Source organism: Anser cygnoides, chromosome 13 (genome assembly GCF_040182565.1).
Source record: "Anser cygnoides isolate HZ-2024a breed goose chromosome 13, Taihu_goose_T2T_genome, whole genome shotgun sequence".
Taxonomy (NCBI): Eukaryota; Metazoa; Chordata; class Aves; order Anseriformes; family Anatidae; genus Anser; species Anser cygnoides.
The window spans coordinates 4,811,471-4,827,987 of NC_089885.1; the positions used below are offsets into that span (position 1 = coordinate 4,811,471).

General features: G+C 46.3%; 1 protein-coding gene across 4 annotated transcripts in view; it reads left to right on the plus strand.

Moving 5' to 3' along the window:
• Positions 1 to 16,517, plus strand: part of NEXMIF (neurite extension and migration factor) — a 140,269-nt gene that overhangs the window by 6,525 nt on the left and 117,227 nt on the right. The window lies entirely within an intron of this gene.

Here is a 16,517-nt window from a genome sequence, read left to right on the forward strand (position 1 = left end):
CGTTGCAAGAAAATATATAATGCTGTTTGCATACTCCAATAAAACGTATACACGTACTAACAACACTTTGGGGATTCTTCCTCTTCTTACTGCATGCTTAAGCCCTTTCCAGCCAGAATCAGTCCGTCCGTGCTGTTCGTACCACCTGTGTTCGAACTCCCCATCATGACGGCAACAAGGAGGGGCAGCAGAGCAGGTAGCTTAGTGTAAGCAAGGAACAGAGGTGGCACTGAAAACCTCTCTGATCCCAAGGCTTAAAGGTGAACCTTTGTTCATTAAAAAAAAAAAAATCAGCTATTTTTGTAGTGCGCAGCTTAATGGTGATCATGCTGCTTCTTGCATAACTGTGGCACAGATGTTATTTTTTGTAATGTTGCCTGGCTTATTTAAAAGGGAAAGGGAGGAAGGGAATTTATCTCTTTGGAGATGAATATGTGGAGCCCATTAGTTACAAAAAGTGTGAAGAGCTTGTTACAGCTGAAACTAGCACAGCTCTGAAAGGCTGATCTGCAGAGTAGAGCTCTTCAGATAAAGAAGTAGTGTTGTATCTTCTGGAGTTTGTTGTATGTGTTGCCAGATAGCCTAAAATCAGACCTCACTGAAGTATTTGCACACACCGTGTTTGGGCAGATGCTTAAGTATCTTGTGGAACTGAGACCAAATCTGAATGTCCGTTTAATGAAATAAGGTGTTGGCAAAGCTCAGTCTCACTGGGTAAGCGGAAGTCGTGCTTAGAGCTGAGGGACACAGGAATGAAATGCGTCACTGGGCGTTGCTGAGCATTAAAGTGTTCGTGTTATTGCACTGGACAACAAAACCTTTGAAGCTGCTTTCTTTGACTGAAGAAATACATGAGGAACTATACGGGGTTTTGCTGGCCGGAAGAAGTCACATGCAACCCTACAATTTCCTGGTGGAACAGGCAAGAGGAGGTAACGCCACCATCCCCGTTTGACATTTCTAATGACCTTGGAAGCTTTGCAGTAGCAGCAATGCAAGTAAGCAAAGATGAAAGTGGTAAACGCTGTATTTATATTTAATAACATTGACTTAAAAACCAAATGCCTGCTGTTTCGGATCAGCGCAGTGTGTGCTGCTTCTCAACATGTTTGCTTTCTGAGGCTCGCCTGTCCTGGTTGTGTGGAGGCGCTCACCATCGGCCGAGGGGCTGCGGAGCCTCGTGTACAGGACAGTGGGATGTCAGCATCAACGTCCCAACTCCTGACGCGTTGGAGATGAGTCAAACGGTTCCATTAAAAAGCCTCTGCCAGCAAGAGCAGGTGAACAGTTATAAAAGCAAGCAGAAGGAAACCAGAGAACGATTTTGGCTTGCTTCTGCCTACAGCAACATATCCCAGTTTGGTTTTTGTTTTGGTTTTGTTCTCCCCTTTGCCTTCCCCCTCTGCTAGATCGCCTGCTGCGGGAAATAAAGCACGAGGCAAAATAAATACCAAGCGACAGCCATCGAAGGCTGGAGTGTGCTAACCCAGCTGGTGGCAGGGTTACATGCTCTCGGGTGTGAATTCCTGCTTCTTGGCATCCCCATGGGATGGAGGCAGTGGGCAGTGGTGAGGGCTGAGCACCCTGACAGCACCCCTGGGGTTGAACCCCCATGGTGCAAGCCGCCTCTGCCCGCTGCGGAGGGGTGCGTGAGGAAGGCTGGCCTGGAATAGAAGGGCTTGTGCTTGATGCAAGCTGTGTTTACTTTTGAAAATTCAGTTTATTAAACTCAAGGCTGCAGAACTCTGGGGATCAGTGATGCTGTCTGAACATCACCTTACACACCGCACAAGCAATTTTTCAAAATTACTTTTTTAATTAAAAGTTGTATCAGTTTAATGCGAGTTAAAGGAAAGTTCACGGGCTTAGCGGTGTCTGAAACCAGGTTTGGGAAGAACCTTCTTCTGCCCTTGTAAGTTTATCCAAAATAGCCAGTATGCATGTGAGGAGAGGGGACGCAATCGCCTTGCATCCGAGGAACTGCAGGGTAAAGGTATTTATTGATTATCAGTCAAGCTGCGTTCCAATATCCTCCGCAATAGCTGTGCGGAGCTGAATTGGAATATGAACACAAGGAAAACAAGGAGGGCTCGAGGTACAGCAGAGGAAAGTCAATACAGAAGTTATTTAAATGTCAGCTGCCTGGAAGAGCTCTGCTCAGAAGCTGCAAGGAGAGATTAGGTCTAGGACATAATGCATGAGCGTGAGGAAGGAGAAAGATTGCTGAGCGAGTCAGGTGCTGCAGGGAATGCGTGTGAAAGGAATGTGTTAAGGAGGAGGAAGGCAAGAAGAAATTGCTGGTTGAAAATTACATCTGACAATTAGTTCTGAGCAATTAATTGGAGAAGCACGTGGCTTTTGGAGACGGGAAGGCTGCGGTCATAGTTAGTGGGCGATCTGATCCATCGTAAGTGTTATTCATCAGCGCAGCCAGTTGACAGGGACAAGCAATGCTCATCACAAACCTGTGTACTACATTCATGTTATATTGTGTTTGTTTTCTGAATGTATATGCAGCGTCCCTGCAAGCAAAGGATTCCTGGAATTCAAATTACATTGGCTAAACAAAGCCAAGAGGCCTACGTTATGATTGTGTGGCGTTTGTTGACTTAAGTAGCTTTGCATTTGGGGAGAACTTGATCCGAAAAAAGTCACTGTCTGGTAGATGAACGGCCTTCTGAATTTTATGGCCATCCTCGTGCTGGTGCTGAGCCCCGCTGTAGCAGTCCTTGGGCGGTGCTGTGCCCCGTCTCATGGAGATCAGTATGCGTGTGACAGCGGTGCGGTGTCCCAGGTCATGTAAACAGGTCCCAGACTGGCTCTGGTTTGGGTGCCAGGACCATTTCTTTACCTTGGGCACCCGGCATGAGCGCGTAGCAGCATGCACTATTTGTGTTTGTATCAGTCACGTGTTGGTTGTGGTCTTGTTGTGCCACCCCGAGAGCAAACACGTATTTATTAAAAACCATCCCAACCGGCGCACATGCTCCTCTCCTGCAGAGAGGACAGAGAACAAACAGCCCATGACGAGCGTCATTAGCAGCATTTAATGCTTGGCCGGGTGTGCAGCAGAGGAGCCCATTTACACTAGGAAATGTGTGATTGTTCAGAGGGCAGGATGACCAAGCAGGCTGAGCATTTAACAAACAGGAGGGACAGAAGATGGATCCAAAGCCACGCTCTGAAGCAGTGAACATAGGTAGGTGTGCACTGAAAATGCAAGGCAGGTGTTGTGTAGTGGTCTGAGCCAAGCAAGCCCAAGCTCAGTCCTCACACCAACACTCACACATGCCATTTCTCTACTGGATGTAGGGTGCTGACGCCGTTTTTCTGTCCTGCTCGCCTTGCTTGTGTAATGGGATTGTTAATATGGAGGTGTTTGCTTCCCTGGAGTGTTGTGAAAATTAGTTGAAGCATGTGGTGTGTGTTGAAGGAGTCCAGGTGTCTTGGTGCTGATCATTGTAACAACCACTGCTTTAAAAACACTTCTCTAGTTCTTCTAGAAAAAACGTTTCCTCTCTTGCTACAATTGACTCCTCGTATTTTTAGTGTTCTTTGTGTGTGGTATCCCTTGGCTCTTTTCATATACAGTTGTTTTTTATAAAACCTTCTATTTTGTCCTGTATCTGAGCCTCAAATTTTGATTACTACACAAAATAAGAACTGGAGGCAGAAGGCCCTATGCCAGTGACAGGGTTGCTGCCTTCCTTGCTGAGCAGTGCTTGCGGCCCCTTGTGCCTTGGGACGGACCTGTGAGGATGCTCCGTTACACCTATCTAACGGGGCTGGTTTGGCTGGGGAGGATCCTTCAGCACGTACAATGTTGGCTGTGTCTCTAGAGAAAGCTGAGAAGCAAATGGGCTGGCAGGAGGGGTGGGCCTGGAACAGTGAGAAATTTAGGGAAAAGAGATGCTGTCCTTACCTCTGTTACTGAGACGGGGCAGTGGCCACTGGCATCCCCTTTGGGGACACGTGGCTCCAATGCAGCATCAGCTGAAGCCTTTTGGACCAGCCAACAAGGTAAGCATACCCTGCATGTTTCAGTTTGCATATTCCTTAAGTGCTGAAAAAATGAGGTAATTTTTCAAAGTTTAGCACATAGAACTTCTTCTTCCTTTTTATATGACGTAGAGGAGCTATCATACTTAATTAAAAGGCTCACACTATTCTTCTGAAGCTTTCTATTCCAGTAAAAGGTGGAGAGATCTTTCTGAAGATTACTGTTGGCCAGGACTGGTTTCCTGTCAAAAAATGACCTGTTTTAGCAGTTTCTTCAAAAAGCATCTGGGGAGCCAGTTGAACCTAAACTAAGAGGGAGTAGAAATATGAAGAACAGTTTCTGTAAGCGTTTAAACTAGACATTTCTTGGAGGGGATCCTTCCAAGGGTTGGTCTAGGTTGACTGTAGGTGGTACTGAAAAACTCAGATGTGACTGGAAGTTGGATTGAAAATGAAAGGAGAGATGAAGGAGACAAATGGAGGGCGGAGTGCAGAATTTGTGCTCGTAGGGCACCGTACCTTCCTCACAGCACTCGCCTGAAACGTGTAAGCCTTACCTTCCTCGTGGGCTTGGTCTCCTCCTCTTCTCCTTGCCTTCTTGTCGCTCTCTTCAGTATCAAAGCCACATCCTGTGCAGGTTAGTTTGCTTCTGGTGCCTGAGTTCACGTAGAGGATGAGATGAAACACGGCAAACTCGGTTCTAATAGCTCTCTTCTAATTCTGCTGCATAATGGAGATGAGCAGTACTTACATAACGATATCCTGGGATGTTAATAGATTTAATAACCCAGAAAGGTGGGAAGAGGTTCTGAATTACCTATAAAAACTGCATCTAACTAATGAAGTTTATGGGAAACTCATCTCTTTGAAGAAGAGTCAGATGGTAGACACAAGACTTGTGCATATGCTCAGGGGAGGAAAAAGGATGAAGTTGGCTGTCCCAACCAGCATAAATCTCCCATTAAAATAAGTTCTTAGGTGCTGGTGGATTAACCCAATTTTACGTGGGCTTCTAGTTAAACTCTTGTAAAAATGTAAACAACACAAGCTTCACTTGATTTTTTTTTCCAAGTGTAGATATGTTCCAGTCTTAGGGATTATAGTGCCGTATGTGCCCAGTGAAAGCAATCAGTTCATTAATGCTGTTTTGTTAGACCTTGCCCCCCTCTCGCCATGGTGATAAGGGACTTTAATTAGATCTAGAACAAATGCTGGAGAGTTTGTCAAAAAGGAGAAACCCGGGGAGGCGGTGGAGAAATACAGCAATGTTGTTAGCAGATATATGCAAAGAGCCGTATCCTGCAGAGGAGAGACCGTGCTTTATTGAAAATGTTGGTTTTCCTTCCCGAGAAGTCTGTGAGCATCTGTGGACAGTATGGGGAATCGGTGTTGGCAGCTTCAGGGTTGTCAGGCCAAGCTCCTAGGTGTGGGCACCTGTCCATCTGCCGAGGGGACCGGGCCAGGAGAGCACTGCCGGCGGAGTGCTAGGAATTATAAATACACCTGTACATGTGTGCTGGGGGCATTCTCTGGTGGGAAGGGGACGAATAATTGGGTTGGTTCACGTGTCTGGCCACGTACAGGGGGTGTCTGTCAGGGAGGGTGAGAAGGGAAGGAGAACAAGAGCTCTTCCAGCAGTGTCTGCGTGGAATGGGGAACTGCGATGCTAAAGGATGGAAAGGAAGCTTGGCAAATGCCATTAGCTCAAAACCAAAGAGAGGCAGCTTTCTATCAGGAGAGAATTCAAAAAAATCAAGCACATGGAATACAAGCATTAAAAACTATGGTGATGTATTCTTTAGTAAGAAATGTTAGGTTGTTCTTTTTTTTTTTTTTTTTTAATCTGATTATTGGGTGTTCGGGGTCCACCTTCAAAACCTCCTCTGCAGTCATTTGAAGTAGAATATTAATTTGGGTTAGAGTCTCAGCATTTTATTCACTGCATTTCCACTTGGAAATGTGAGGACTGTGGCTGTTGGCTCTCACACTTCTGTCCGTGGTCCTCTGCATGCTGCCTGTAGGGTTACATGGCATCCCTCCCAACTTTATTCTCAGTATACTAAGATAAGAATATCTCCTTGAGTCTGTCATAGGAAGCGTGTTTTCCAGGTCATAAGATAGTTGAACTACTATTTTTTTTTAATGTCAGAATTTCTGTATTGCAACATACATGTCTTGGTGCACAGAGGAAGATAGTTCAAGTGAAATTTGTTGCATTACAAGATGATGATGCATGAAAGGCAACTGTGTTGTTAAGGACTGTTGGACAATACAAGGTCCAGAACTGACTATCCATCTAACCAAACATGTCAGAAACTTTTAAGTAAGAAAAAAACGCAGTTCCTTTCTTTTTAAAAATACATGAGTTGTCTTCTGGAAAGTGTGCATCAAACCGCTAACAAATGAATTAAGTGCATCAAAAAGCAAATCTGGATGCCTGTGGACCCTATGCACACGCTTCCTTTAAAACACACAAAAAGGTGCTAAAGCAGCAGCGTGAGAGGTGACTGTAGTGTCAGTGAATACAGAATACAGCCTCGATTACGTGGAATTAGCCTTCGTGTGGTCTCGGGATACGCTGTACTGCTGCATCCAGTGCATTTGGGTGAAGAAACAGGAACAAGGCTTTGTCTTGGTCACAGACCAAAGAAAGCATTTGACTGGGTTGGGTAATGCTGTTCGACAGGCGGCCTTGGATTTTACAGTGCTTCAGGGAAAAAAAAACAAAAACACTACGTTTTATATATTGGTAATTTTTTTGGTTTAAATTTGTATTTGGTTGACTCAGGGTATGTTGTATAGAACAAAGTTATTTTGGATGTGTTAGTTTGTGCAGGTTCCTTCCTGGTTGGTGTAGACAGGACTTGGGTTAAGGAGAAGGCTCCAGGTATCACGGGGTTTGCGAGGTCTGCTGCCTCGGGGCGCAGGGGTTCATCTCTACAAAGGCAGCTTTGTTTTTCCTGCAGTGCGTGCTGGAAAGAGGAACTATTTGAAGTTGGTTAGGTGGATGATTTCTTATGTGTAGGCACAGACAGTAGGATAAAAGGAACTGCTGATTCTTGTCGTTCACTGTTTCTGTGTGTTACCAATAACCATCTTCAGGATTTTCAGTCGAGGCTGGCAAAATTTCCTGTCGAATTCTTGACATCTTTTCAAAACCCTAGAGTTACTTCTTTGGGCTTTTTTTCCACATTTACCTTGAGAACATGATGGCCTTAGATATCCAGGGCTACCCAGTGTTTGTGTTTTGCAGGAACAGAAAACAGGCTTCTTACTGGAATCAAACAAAAAATTAGGTTGTTTCATTTAAATCTTCCCGTTTGCCTTCACAGGCTGAGAGTAACTGGTGTTAGCAACAAGCAGATTACCTTGAGTGTCACCACGTGGCACTTACAGGGCAACCAGGCGATCAGGTCCAGTCAGCATGGGTTTATGAAGGGCAGGTCCTGCTTGACGAACCTCCTTCTATGGTCTCCTTCTATGACAAAGTGACACGCTTAGTGGATGAGGGGAAGGCTGTGGATGTGGTTTACCTTGACTTCAGTAAGGCTTTTGATACCATTTCCCACAACATTCTCCTCAAGAAACTGGCTGCTCGGGGCTTGGACTGGCGTACGCTTCGTTGGGTTAAAAACTGGCTGAGTAGCCGGGCCCAGAGAGTTGTGGTGAATGGAGCCAAATCCAGTTGGAGGCCGGTCACTAGTGGAGTCCCCCAGGGCTCAGTACTGGGGCCAGTCCTCTTCAATATCTTTATCGATGATCTGGATGAGGGGATCGAGTGCACCCTCAGTAAGTTTGCAGACGACACCAAGTTAGGTGCGTGTGTCGATCTGCTCGAGGGTAGGAAGGCTCTGCAGGAGGATCTGGATAGGCCGGACCGATGGGCTGAGGCCAACTGTATGAAGTTCAACAAGGCCAAGTGCCGGGTCCTGCACCTGGGGCGCAACAACCCCAAGCAGCGCTACAGGCTGGGAGATGAGTGGTTGGAAAGCTGCCTGGCAGAGAAGGACCTGGGAGTACTGGTTGATAGCTGAATATGAGCCAGCAGTGTGCTCAGGTGGCCAAGAAGGCCAACAGCATCCTGGCTTGCATAAGAAGCAGTGTGGCCAGCAGGGCTAGGGAAGTGATTGTGCCCCTGTACTCGGCTCTGGTGAGGCTGCACCTCGAGTACTGTGTTCAGTTTTGGGCCCCTCGCTACAGGAAGGACATGGAGGTGCTCGAGCGAGTCCAGAGAAGGGCAACGAAGCTGGTGAGGGGTCTGGAGAACAAGTCTTACGAGGAGCGGCTGAGGGAGCTGGGATTGTTCAGCCTGGAGAAGAGGAGGCTCAGGGGCGACCTTATCGCTCTCTACAGGTACCTTAAAGGAGGCTGTAGAGAGGTGGGGGTTGGTCTGTTCTCCCACGTGCCTGGTGACAGGATGAGGGGGAATGGGCTAAAGTTGCGCCAGGGGAGGTTTAGGTTGGATATTAGGAAGAACTTCTTTACTGAAAGGGTTGTTAGGCATTGGAATGGGCTGCCCAGGGAAGTGGTTGAGTCGCCATCCCTGGAGGTCTTTAAGAGACGTTTAGATGTTGAACTTAGTGATATGGTTTAGTGGAGGACTTGTTAGTGTTAGGTCAGAGGTTGGACTAGGTGATCTTGGAGGTCTCTTCCAACCTAGACGATTCTGTGAAGTCTTAATTATGGTAAGAGTAAGGATGTAGAGACAGCTTCATGGATGCTCAATGGAGAGGGGCTTTGGATAAATACATACAAGATGCTTACAGTTTAGATGACATGAACAAAGTGAGATCCAAGGGTAGATGCTGGTGGGCCTTTAGTTTTCAAATGGCTGACCTGAAGGGTCAGGACGGGTCAGTAGCAGTACCACAGCCTGCCACTTGATGGGAGCTCAATGTAAATTGTTAACGGGGTTTCTGTTCTCCATTAGCTTGTAGTCCACAAAATTACTGTCTGGTAACCATTGCTGAAGAATTTAACGGGAAGTCTCATGGCTCTGGATCGCCCCACAAGTGACTGTGGGGGAGGCGTGGGGATGATGACACCAGGACAGCGGGCTTGGAAGTGGTCTTGAGCGGGACGAGGTCACAAATTCAGTGGCCAACTTGGGTTGAAGTTGCTCTTAGATTGCTGGCAGGCTCCATCAGAGCAGCAAATGCACTTGCAGGGTACTTAGTAGCATAATTAAATGATCTAGAAGATTTAGTCCTAAAACATGATGAATGTTTTCTTTCTTTTTTTTTCTAAAAGCTTTTGTTCTTAGTGGTTGTAAATTTTTCGCATCTAAGAAATTTTGTTTGGCTTTTACGAAGGCAAAATATTCTGGGAGAGTTTTTTAAATTGCTATTTAAAGCTCAGATTTTGAGTTAAAATTTCAGCCTTTGCTGATTCCCGTCCATCCCAGGTGGATGTTTTGTCCATCTGCAGACAACTACAGGGAGCAAACACAAAAAGCCAAGACGCAAAGGGCGCTTTCTTGCCCCGCTGCTGTCCTTGTCTGTACGTGGAAGTCGTGGTGGCTTACTGAGGGCTTCCTGAGCTGTTGAAACACCCCTCTTTAATCCTTAGTCTGGTTTTCACCTACCTCAATTAATAGTTGTGGGGATGAAAAACCTTGCAAGTTTTATTAAAGGTGTGAATGACGTGCCTTCGGAAGACGCTGAAGACCTGGAGGGTTGGTGGGCTGCTCTCAAGTCTCTTGTGCAAAAGCTCTGGGTCTGCAGCGTAGGTGCATGAGGGGTGGAGATGTAATGTGTGCTCCTCTAGCTCAGGGGAGGAGTCTGCAGACAGCTGGCTTTGTGCACAGGTGTAGGTAGTAGGTGTTTTGGTGAGGGTGGCTCCTCCCGTGCTGCCCTAGAGTTGCGGTGAGCAGCATGGTTTAGCTATGGGGTGTGCTATGGGCTCTGCTCACGTAATTGCCATAAGACTGGTGTGGCTGCCTCCCCCCTGGGGTACTAGCTGGGCGATGTGGCTGCAAAAGCAGCGTTGTGCTGTTGTGCGTGGAGGGGTCCTTAGCGCCTGGCATCTGCTTCTGCAGCTTCTCCTGAGCTGATGTTAAAAAGATGGAACCTAGTTAAGGATCAAGCGAGGGTATTTACCGTGAGTCTATTCAAGGTCCTGATTCGACCACTCAGGTGCCTTCTCTGGGGAGTCTCAGCCTGCACCTCAGGCACATCCAAGAACATGCTGTAAGAGGAGGATTCAAGGCCGCATGGAAATGCTGTGTGGCTCGCTGAGTGCTGGATCAGCAGTCTTAAGAGATGTACAAGTTTGTGGGGGCTTCGGGGCGTGTGCTGGGTTCCTGGTTCCTGGTTCGGGACCCCCCTAGCGGGTCCCAGCCCTGCAGGGCTGAAGCACTGCCTTTCTTCTTGCCATCCCTCCTGGCAGGAAGCTGGTCCAGCAGTGCCTTTTGGATGCTGTGCCTGGGATGGAGGTACGGGGGGAACGCACCCATCTCTGTTTGCAGGTGACTGGAAAAGGAAACTGGGCTAGAGTCTGGGATGCTCCGTGGTGACAATGTCTCGAGGATTGTGGTATGGGTCCAGGCATCTGGCAAGCCAAGTGCTGCACTGACTTTTAGGGCTTTTTAGGTGCTTTTAGGGCAGAGTGATGCTAGCAGCAATCATCCAAGGCTCGTCGCAGTTTCCTACCCGTCAGCCCAGCCTGGTCATCTCTTCCATTACTAGGAGAGCCCGGGTGTCTGTTCGGGGTCTGTCCTGGCAGGGAAGCCCGGGCACTGTTTGCCTGTCTCTCTGGCTTCCCCTGCCTCATAGCCTACGCGCTCCTGGCACCAAGGCTGTCTCCCACAAGCAGATGGTGATGGGGAGCAGGGACGTGGGAGCTGGCGCGGTGCCGGCCGTGGGTGCATGCAGGCTGGGGAGCAGGGAAGGTCACAAAGCTCCGGCAGGACTGCGGTGCTGCTGGCAGTGCCCCTCTGCAGAGCACAGCTTGGGACACTGCACACTGTAACGTGCATTATGGCCCTGCTCTCCTTATGCAGTTACCCGGAGTTTGTCTTTCGTTCAAGCAAATACGCAGTCAAACCAGTAAGTGTGCACAAATGTTCCAGAAATGAAATTGGCAAGCCGAAAGTGATGGTTTGAAAGGGGGGAGGAGGGAATAAAAACGATAAAGCTTTTTACAAAGCTTGATTGTAAGCAATTTATAAGCAGATGTTTGGAGCATGAGTTTTACTTTGTGTTCTGGAAACTTTCTAGTCTTCTCTTTCTTGTTAATGACAAAATAACAGCACCACTTCCAAGTCTGTCATGAACAATCTCCTGTGTGCTTCGCTTCATAAAAATTCTTCTTGTGACCTGCAGAAATTTAACACAGAAACATGAAATGTCTGTGTAACTCCACACAAGTGCCAAACACTCTTGCTATTCATCAACTTTCAGCCATGTTGTCTGTAAAAGCAAGGGCTGTGGCCCTGTTAGGTGCTAGCAAGGTTCTTTGACAAACCTCTGAATCCCCTTTTCACAGAAGGTAGAAGTGACAGCAGGAGGCTGGTGGCCCAGTTTTGCAAAGGTGCTGTAGGTGCTCAGCTCCCAGGGACGTCAGGGCGAGGGCGATGAGGATCGCAGAGGTCAGTGAATCTAGCAGAAAGGCTCACGTGCTCGCGTTGACTCACACGATTCAGCCGGCTTCCCCGCGGCTGCTCAGAGGTTAACCTGTTCCTCTCCTACCTGAGATGGCAGACGAGGAAGCCAACCACATCCACGCCAGCGCGTCCACCCAGGGGACTTGGCGCGTGCTTGAGCAGCGTAGGACAACGGCAGCAGTGCCTGTCCAGGAGGCGGTGGTTGGCAATGCTGGGGTTTCCTCCACTTGAGGAAAGCTGGCTAGGATTTGCCAAAAACCAGACATTTCATTTGGTCTGGTTAAACTGTTTAGTTCAGCCTTAACTAAAGCCTGAAGTGCTGGTTGTTCTTGTCTGAGTAGGAGAAGATGTTTTGGGTACTTAGGTGCCAGAGCAGGGCCGCTGGTGGTGGTGTCCCTGGGAAAAGGAGCTAGCCCCAGGAGCCAAGAGAATTAAAAGAATCCAGTTTTTGCCAGCTTGTATGCAACAAAGATTAATCTTATCCCCAAATTTACTGGCTCACTTTGACTCGAGTCTTTCCCTTCTTCTTAAACTCCCCATTATGGTTTTAAATACACGAGTTTAGTATTCTTGATTGTGGTCCTAAAGCTGCATAGTACTGCTGGAAAATATAAAATACCTTCTGACACTTGCCATTTCTTTCTATGAGTATGACCTCTGGAATAATTCCAAAGCTCTGGGAAAGAATGAGATTTTCAGTAATGGCTACAGGCATTAAGGGCACAAATACCATTGAGTATCAGTGGGATTTATGCTCCTAAGTTGCTGTAAGTGCATTTCAAAGTCACATCCAAAACGTACCATTTAGAACAAGATATGTTGTTAATGGTCTGTTTTTTTTTTTTTTTTTTTTTTTTAAAGCAGATGTGTAGTATAAATGAACAATAAAATGTAAGGTGGCTTATAATATTATTCTTGCAGAAGAATTGTTAAATACATAATTTTTACAAACAACTGAATTTTTGAGAGCTTTCCTTTTCAGGATTGCACTTTGGTATGTTGATATTCATCCAGCTTGAGAGAAACCAAGGGCCTAAGGTTTCAGCGCAGAACTCCTTTACTCCATTGTTAATCAAGAAGAAATTTCTATATATTCCTACTGAGACAAGAAAATATCCCCAGTTTCCAAGAAATGTTCTAGTACACTGATTGTTAAATGTAAATGAGACCCTGTCATTAAAATCCATAGATTCACAGTGCTAAATGACAAATTGCATTTACCACATCGCTTAATGCACCATTCTTTTATTTTAATATCTTGAAGGTTTGTTACTGCTCAGCAGTGTCTCCCAAGTTTTCCAGGGGTTGCAGCTCCGGCTTTCTCATGTCTCCAGTGGAAGTTTGCCTTCCGCTGGCTGCCGGGTCTCCTGGAGGAAGGGCTCGGGCTGTTGCTGCGTGAACAGATCCCTGCCGCCTTTCTCATTGCAGTACCCAAACTATCTCTTCTGATACACGACGTGTTCCAAAAACGCACCGTTTTGCCCTCCTTCCTTGCCGGCCTCCGTTTCATTTCTGAAGTCTCTTTTTGAAGAGAAGGTGATTCCTTTGGGAACGATCTTCAGCTTTGTGCCCATGTCTGAGCTGCTGGTCCATGGAATCCCGTCGTAGCGATGGTGCTGGGCTCTCCTATTAGCAACTGTAGTTACATATTTAAACATATTTCACATAATTACTTATGCTTTATGGCCTGTAGCCAAACTGACTAATCCTGCTTCCTAGGAGCTCCAGAAAAAAATATACATGCCTAGAACTTGGCTAAAACTTCCCTTCGGCTACTTCATGGCGTTTGCCTACGGTCAGGCAGCGCTCAGCAAATACAAGTGTCTTCACACAAGCAGATCTCACACCGAGTGCTTCCATCCATCCATCCATCTCTCCATCTTTGAGGCTGTCTTTGGTGGCAGGCCGGGAGCCTATTTGGTGGGCTCATTCTCATCCTTGTGCTGCTGTAGAGGAGGTGCTCGGGTGGCAGCAGCGCTGGTGTCAGTGCACAGGTGGGCACGGCGCGTGTGCAAGGCTAGAGGGGGGTCTGGTCTTATTTTTTACGTCTGAGTATCCTAAGTTAGGTTTAAAATGTGAAGCCATTAAACAATGAAAGCAGCGCCTGCTCCTGTAGAGGTCAATTTAACTGGTATAGCAGCACAAAAATACACAAAGGACCTATGTAACAAAACCTAATCGGCTTTAGCTTGAGGGTTACCAGAACCCACATCTTTCAGATTGCTGCTGTCGGTACGTTTCTACAGTTCAGCACTATTTATTTATTGCAATTGAAGCGCAGTATTTGTACCTATTAAGCCTCTGAGTTTCCTTTGTAGCTCCCTCCATATAAAGCAAGATGCGGCATTATTATTAAACTGTTCTTGAGGCTAAACATCGCGAATGTTATTCATGTGTGTTTATTAACAAAGGAGGAAGGGGGAGAAGGTTTAGTGCGTCTGGTTTGCTTGACATGCATCAAGGATAACTTTGTAAGAGGAAGAGCTTTCAATAAGAATTTGAAATTGCATAATGAAAAGGTCCTGGAAATAATTAAAAAAACCGGCCTGAAATCACTCTGAGAATTGTTGAGGTTTTTATTTTTTTTTGCATTTAAATTGGCAATGAAGTGTAATGAAGACAGTCAGAAATAACCCCTGACGCCCACACAGGGTATATATAGAGACTGTATTTACTCTGCTGTGCAAGCATCTACTGCAAGATGGCACATTAAAATGTGAACAAAACAGCACATCCACGCTCCTGGATGCCGCAGTGCTGTTACAATCTGATAAACAGTTCGAGTGCGGAGTGCATGCTGTGTGCATGCATTATCTCGCCGTAACGGTCTGCGTGCTGGCATTCAGTGGCCACCAGCTTTGTCTCCACCAGGCACGGGGCGGCGCTGGGGGAGATGTTTGCAGGCTGCCCTCCCTCACCTCTGAGGGGATTGCTTCGCACGCTGCCTGAGATCGGCCGGTTCACTCTGCAGCCCTCCGGCTTCCAAACTTCTCATCTTTGGCGCTTTGTGTTTGGGCACGCACGGGCGGTTCGCGGCCAATAGTTCAAAGGAACCCTCTTGTAGTGCTGATCTGCAGTGGTTGATGATGATGTTGAGATTGTGATGGGTATTTGGCAGGGCATGGGATCCTAAATTAAATCCTAAACTAACGTTGCTCTTGGGTGGTGGGGTTGGTTCACTCTTCGGCAGCAATATTCCAGTGGCATGTTCATGTTCTTTTAGGTTTAATCTTTCTCTTTTTCCAGTATAAAATTGTTTCCAGTCTTTGTAGATATTTATATGACCTTCAGTGTGTGCACTAATCTCTTAATTCATTTTGTACTGAATGTATGGCAGAGTGAGACATTAGCTTCAGAGGCTCATCTCAAAGGATACGTTAGCTCTAAAAATCTAAAGTATCAACTTTGGGAAGGAAAGACGAGCCCAGTTTTAAGTAACCAGCCTCTTCCTACCCCCAAGCTGTTTCACCTCTCCAATGTCATATTGCCTATGTTTGTAGGTGATAACTTAGCATGAAAAGCACTTTGAGCATCCTGGAACGAACATTTTGACATTCAAGTGGATGTTTGCTTTCGCGTCTTCAGTATTTTTGTATACCTCTGTGAGAAATGCATTGCAGAGTCTTTGCATCTCAAGTTATCTAAAAATGTTTTAAATGCCAGTGATAACTAATTGCAGCTAATGATTTCGGCATGGGCATCCAGTTGTTCTGGCTGAGCCGTACAGCAGGAGACTGAGTTCATCGTGCTCCCCTCCTGCCCACCTTGCTTTCTGGATGCTGAGGGAGAACAGGCAGAAGGATTTGGTTTGGGCTTTGTGGGGTCAGATGTTTTTTTTTTTGGTTTTTAGACAGCGAAAGGATCGGCTTTCTGGTCAGCAAGAAAGGCAGCATTTATGTACTGTGCAAACGGTTTTTAGGATGCAGTCCTGTGGCCTCCCATTTCATGAGTTCTCGCTCTAATTAAAACGAATGTTCCTTAAAAATGTAGGTATGGTGAAGAGGAAGAAAAAAATATGTGGCTAGTTGTTGGCAGCAGCTCGTGTTTGCAAAGGAATGTCATCACCTTCAAAATTTGTTGTTTGTAAGAACGCTTTTTTACCTCCCAGTGTTGCGAGTAGCATTTAAAATAAGCAATACTGAGAAAAGATCATCAGAGTTCCTGTATTTTTCCAGGCTATTTTTGCGAAGATATCTGTATAAATACATTCAGAGAGTTTTTCCTATTTTGTATAGATTTTTTTTCCACATAGCTGCAGCAGAGAACAAAGGTTTTATATTGGAAAAAGTATTATTTCTAAATTCTTACGGGGAAGCTGGGACAGACAAGGTATGTAAATTAACTTCTAAGTCCCTTAAATTCTAACAGATTTTAAGAAGGCAATTTGCCTTTTAGTTTACAATCTCATCCAGATACTGTCATGCAGTATAAACAATAAAATTAAATGATTGCGTTGACTGTGTGGTTTTCATTGATAACGAACTCCTGATGCAGCGACTTGAGGAGAGGTTCAGGAGGGCTCGGACGCGTGATGCGGTACGTGCTAATCCTGGTCGGTGCTTTCCTTCTCTTCTGGTTGCCAGGTGTCTTGGTCAGTGCATTTATTAGCTCAGTAGTAAGGGAGGTCTCGCTTGCAGAAAAGCATGGGGGATAAGAAGTGTTAAGCTTGTTGCATAGCCAGAAATTCACTTGGCTGGTCTGGAACAGGCCATTTCGTGGAGCTAGTGGTGTTGAAGATGTCTCTGTGCTGTGCTAACACCTGGGTGGAGTTAGGTGTTTGCTGGTATTAGTGGAGGGGGGGAAGTGCCTGGGGTGGTTGGGCATTTTACGTGTAGTGTGTGAAGGCTAGCACCCGCAGAGATTTCTAGATTTGCCTTGACTTGTTGATGTCGTAGAAGTCCATCTGCCGTGCCTT